General features: G+C 39.6%; 1 pseudogene; it reads left to right on the top strand.

Moving 5' to 3' along the window:
* The first annotated feature begins 205 nt into the window (after positions 1–205).
* LOC101704107 (transcriptional coactivator YAP1 pseudogene) lies at positions 206–1,755 on the top strand (annotated as a pseudogene).
* The last annotated feature ends 4,245 nt before the right edge of the window (positions 1,756–6,000 follow it).

The following is a 6,000-nucleotide window of genomic DNA, read 5'->3' as shown; positions in this document are numbered from 1 at the left end:
ATTTGTTCATTAAATTTTTTCCTATGCCAATGTCTTCAAGAGTTCTACCTAAATCAGGGCGGGGGCTGCGGGGCCACAGCGCAGCCCCCTGGCCCTGAGAGTGAGCACAGCACCATGCCTGCTCCTACTCTCGCCCATGGAGCCCGGGGTCCAGGCGGAGCCCTCGCCCGCCTGGCCAGTGGCGCCCATCAGGCAGGCTTGAGCCATGGATCCCGGGCAGCAGCTGTCACCTCAGCCGGCACCCCAGGGCCCGGGGCAGCCTCTCGCCCATGCATCCCGCTCAGGGCCAGGGCCTGCTGTCCGCGCCTGGGCAGCCATCTCCTCCAGTGTCCGAGGTGACGCTGAAGGCCCCCTGGCTGGCCACCAGATTGTGCACATCTGGGGAGACTCAGAGAGCAACCTGGAGGTGCTCTTCAATGATGTTGTGAACCCCAAGATGGCCAGTGTGCCCCAGACTGTGCCCATGAGGCTCCGGAAGCTGCCTGACTCCTTCTTTAAGCCGCTGGAGCCCAAATCCCATTCCAACAGGCCAGTACCGATGCAGGCACTGCAGGAGCCCTGACTCCACATGTTCAAGCTCATTCTTCTCCAGTGTCCTTGCAGATGGGAGCCATTTCTCCTGGGACGTTGACCCCCATTGGAGTAGTCTCTGGCCCAGCAGCTACACCGGCTGCCCAACATCTTCGCCAGTCTTCTTTTGAGATACCTGATGACGTACCTCTGTCAGCAGGCTGGGTGATGGCCAAGACATCTTCTGGTCAGAGATACTTCTTAAATCACATTGACCAGACAACAACATGGCAGGACCCCAAGAAGGCCATGCTCTCTCAGATGAATTTTACAGCCCCCACCAATCCACCAGTGCAGCAGAATTTGATGAACTCGGCCTCAGGTCCTCTTCCTGATGGATGGGAACAAGCCATAACTCAGGATGGAGAAATTTACTATATAAATCATAAGAACAAGACCACCTCTTGGCTAGACCCAAGGCTTGACCCTCATTTTGCCATGAGCCAGAGAATCAAAGTGCTGCAGTAAAACAGCCACCACCCTTGGCTCCCCAGAGCCCACAGGGAGGTGTTATGGGTGGTAGCAACTCCAACCAACAGCAACAGATGCATCTCCAACAACTGCAAATGGACAAGGACAGACTTTGGTTGAAACAGCAAGAGCTGTTTTGGCAGGCAATGTGGAATATCAATCCCAGCACAGCAAATTCTCCAAACTGTCAGGAATTAGCTCTTCGTAGCCAATTACCAACACTGGAGCAGGATGGTGGAACTCAAAATCCAGTGTCTTCTCCTGGCATGTCTCAGGAATTAAGAACAATGACGACCAATATCTCAGATCCCTTTCTTAACAGTGGCACCTATCACTCTCGGGATGAGAGTACAGACAGTGGGCTAACCATGAGCAGCTACAGTGTCCCTCGGACTCCAGATGACTTCCTAAACAGAGTTGATGAAATGGATACAGGTGATACTATCAACCAAAGCACCCTGCCCTCACAGCAGAACCGTTTCCCAGACTACCTTGAAGCCACTCCTGGGACAAATGTGGGCCTTGGAACACTAGAAGGAGATGGAATGAACATAGAAGGAGAGGAGCTAATGCCCTGTCTGCAGGAAGCTTTGAGTTCTGACATACTTAATGACATAGAGTCTGTTTTGGCTGCCAACAAGCTAGATAAAGAAAGCTTTCTTACATGGTTATAGAGCCCTCAGGTAGACTGAATTCTAAATCTGTGAAGGATTTAAGGAGTTGAGACATGTATACCTGAAATTTCCATATAAGCTCATTAAATTTTCCTGGCTAATACAGAAAAAGATGAACGTCCAGCAAGATGCTTTCATCCATTATTTTGCTCTTCCTTGTTCATTGCTGCTGTTAATATATTGCTGACCTCTTTCACAGTTGGCCCTAAAGAATCAAAAAAAAGTTTTTTTGTTTCTTTTGCTACTATAACTACTATTCGTTGTGGGGGCTGGGGAAATGAGCCTGTTTGGATGATGGATGTCATTCCTTTTGCCCAGTTAGAGGTTCACTGATCATTTTAACTATTTAGACTTGGAAGTCAAATGCTTCATTGTCACAGCATTTTAGTTTGTTCAAGTAGTTGTTTCTTCAGCTGCTGTTGGCCAGTGGCAAAACATGTCTTACTGGCCTGGCAAGCCGAAAATTATGTACCTGATTTAAGTACTTAATGCTGATTTGAAGAGATTGCTGAAACCAAGGCTGAAGACTGTTTTTGATTTTCAGTGTTTTTTTTTCCCCCTAGTGCTATCATTAGTCATGTAGTGACCTTGATTTTACTTTAGGGGCTTATAAGACATGAGTCAATTTCCATAGAAATACATTAATTATTGCCACATACTCTAGTATAGATTTGGGTGGATATTTTTGTGGGTGTTTTATTTTTTGTTTGGGTTTTTTGTTGGTGGTGTTTTTTTTTCCCCCCCAGAACCTAGGCAAATTACTATATTAGTGAATCTGTTTATAATTGTAGCTTGGGGAAGTTATTGTAGTTCTTTGGTAAAACCTGTATTTCCTGGTTTTTGCCATCTTATTTAAATCTTGATTATCTCCTTTTTCTATATATTCACACACCCAGTTACAGTGTTTATAATAGTGTGATAGCAGAATGTATCTTTTTTTAGGCTTCTCTACTTTCAAGTTTATTTTTTAAGTGGTAGCTTTAAATGTGTGCATTTAGAATACACAGCTAATAGTTTATATTTCACAAATAGTTTAATTCTGTTGGAGAAATCTACAGATATTTGAGGTAGTTTAGTATTCTAGAAAGGGTATTACTATGGATAGTGCCCTGAGGAGTACTCTCTGCCCTATGGACACATGATAAATATTATCTGATGAATTGAAAAGGGGTAAACAAGAAATGGCTTAATCTCTCCCTTGTACTAATTTGAGTCTTGATGAGAAATTACTGAGTAGGTTTGTAATGTACATGGCAGAAGTAAGCTTAGTGGTTTACCTTCCATTAACTTTGGAAGTTTACCTTCACCATAGTTTTGGAAGTAAATTCTAGTACCTTAGGTCTCATTTATAATAAACACAATAAATACTAGTAGGTTGAAATAAGACTTTATAAGACTTGCTCCTACTTTTGTATGCTGAAAATTGACCTGGGTAGTATGTAGAATACTGTAAGGTCATAAGTTAGCTGGTAAAGTGATTAGATTAATAAATGTGTATTGGTAGCTGAATTTAGCAAAGAAATAGAGATAATTATGATTATACCTTTATTTTTACAGGAAGAGAAATAACTAGAGTATGTGTCTACAGAAGTAATAATGGCTTCCAAAGAATATTTTTTAAAAGGAACAAAATGAGTATGAATTAACTCTTCAATATAAGCTATGAAGTAGTAGTTGGTTGTGAATTATAGTGGCACCAGCTAGCCCCTCTATGATTTAAGGGTCTTTCAGTGCTTCTAAAATAAGCCCTTATTTTCAAGGGTTTATAACAGACAAATTCTCTTTTCCTTGCTAAAGCTTCTATGAAATGCCTCAGCTTGGGAAGATAGAGGGTTTTTTTCCAGTTACAAAATCTAAGTATTTTGACCCTTCAATTTGGAAGAGTGCAAAAGTAGAAGTAAAGTTTTAATTTTAAATACCTTCAGTGCTCAAAAATAATGCAATCATTGTACTGTGTATAATGATTCATAGGTTGGTCATTCATCATAAATGACTACAGAATTTATATAAAAAGGCAAAAAGATTCTATCTTGAATTAAATCTGGGGTGATTTGGCCACTGTGCAGATGCATTGAGTTTTAGAACAATAATGAAATTCTACCTAGAATGCAACTTTGAGCATATGAATGATGCAGAATGTTGTGATGGTTGTTAATGTGCAGAAGATCAAAGCTACTTACAAGGAGTGCCTACAATTTTCCAGTAAGATACAAATTAAAATCACATCATATATATATATATATATACATATATAAATATATACATATATATATATATATCAGTAGAGTAGCTGTAGCTTAGCGGGAGGGTGGGGAGGTGGGTGTGGGTTGTGCAGAGTTAATGAGACCTTGATAGAAAACTTTATAAACTCTTTTCACTTCAGTAAAGATTTGTCTTGCATCTTGCTGTCATTAAAGGCAGTTGATCCTAAAATTTCAATCATTTAAATATACCCACAGAACAAAAATATGTAGTCTCCATTTCCCTTGGACTTCAATTTGCTCAATTATACCTCAGTGTTGTAGCAGCCTTGTGTACCTGACACAGTGCTTTGATCTTTTCATACCCTTTGTACTGACCTGAATGCGATCTAAGAGTCCTTTCTCCTTTTGAGTTTGAATCACAGTCTTAAAGTGGTCTTTCTTGCTTTATGTCCTTTTTCCTAATGTAAAAGTGTTTTAATGCTTCTTGTTTGTATTGGGTAGCATGGGGATAAGATTTTAACTGTTTATTCTTGAATTGCTTTTACAATAAACCAATTTTATAATCTTTTTTAAAAAAGAGTTCTACCTAACTTATATTCCAGCAAATTTAGTGTTTCTGTTTTAATATTTAGATCTTTTATCTACTTTAATTTTAGTTTAGTGCTTGGTAAAAGATAGGGGTGTGTTTTTAATGTTTGGCAGGTTAAAATCCAGTTTGTCCAACACCATTTATTAAAGAGGCTGTCTTTCCTCCAGTGCAGATAGTTGGCTCCTTTGTCGAAGATGAGGTAGCAGAATATGGCTGGAGTTGTTTCTGTATCTTCTAATGCATTCCCCTGGTCCTGGGGTCTGTTTCTTAGCCAGTACCATGTTGTTTATATCACAGTGGCCTTGTAGTATAGTTTCAAGTTGGGGATTGTGATACCACCTGACTTGTCTTTGTTACCTAGAATTGCTTTTGCTATTCTTGGTCTCCTCTGCTCCAAATTAATTTCTGGATTGTTTTCTCTAGTTCTGTGAAATATATTGTTGGGATTTCAATTGGGATCGCATTGGATCTGCATAGTAGTTTTGGAAGTATGGCCATTTTCACTATGTTAGTTCTTCCTAGCCAGGAGCAAAAGATGTCTTTCCATTTTCTTATATCCTCTTTGATCTTTTTTGTCAAAGTGCTGTAGCTTTCAGTGTAGAGGTCTTTTGTCCCCTTTGTTAGACTGATTCTGAGATATTTCATTTTTTTGAATGTTATTGGGAAAAAATTACTTCCTTAATTTCTCTCCCAGCGAGTCTGTTATTTGTGGGCAAGAAGGCTACTGATTTTTGAGTGTTTACCTTATATCCAGCTACTCTACTGAATCTGTCAATTAAGTCTAGAAGTCTTTTGGAGGAGTTTTTTGGGTCTTCTATGTTAAGCATCATATTGTCAGCAAATAATGACAGTTTTCCTATCTTTATTCCGTTTATATCCTTCCCTTTTCTAATTGCCGTAGCTAATGTTTCCAGACCTATATTGAACAGGAGTGGTGATAATGGGCATCCTTGTCTTGTTCCTGATTTTAGTATGAAAGTTTTCAGTTTTTGACCATTTAGTATGATGTTGGTTGTTGTTTTTTCATAGATAGCCTTAATCAGTTTGAGATAAAGACCTTCTATTCCAATTTTCTGTAGGGTTTTTATCTTGAATAGATGTTGGATTTTGTCAAATGGACTTTCTGCACCTATTGAGATGATCACATGTTTTTTCCCTAGGCTTTGTTAATATAGCATATTACATTTATTGATTTATGTATGTCAAACCATCCTTGTACCCCTGGGATAAATCCAACTTGGCCAGGGTATATGATCTTCTTGATGACCCTCTGTATTCTGATTGGCAGTATCTTGTTGAGGACTTTTGCATCTATGTTCATTAGGGAGATTGGCCTGTAGTTCTTTTTTTTGGTTGGATCCTTTCTGGTTTTGGAATCAAAGTAACACTTGCTTTAAGGAGTGAATTTGGAAGCTTTGCTTCCCTTTCAATTTCCTTGATGAGTTTAAAGAGTAATGGTGATAGTTTTCCTTTAAATATCTTATAGATTACA

Source organism: Heterocephalus glaber, unplaced genomic scaffold, assembly GCF_053883595.1.
Source record: "Heterocephalus glaber isolate CG9 unplaced genomic scaffold, H.glaber_assembly_v1.0 deba00001461, whole genome shotgun sequence".
Taxonomy (NCBI): domain Eukaryota; kingdom Metazoa; phylum Chordata; class Mammalia; order Rodentia; family Bathyergidae; genus Heterocephalus; species Heterocephalus glaber.
The sequence above is the reverse complement of the archived record's forward strand: the minus strand, read 5'-3'. Positions and strand labels throughout refer to the sequence as shown.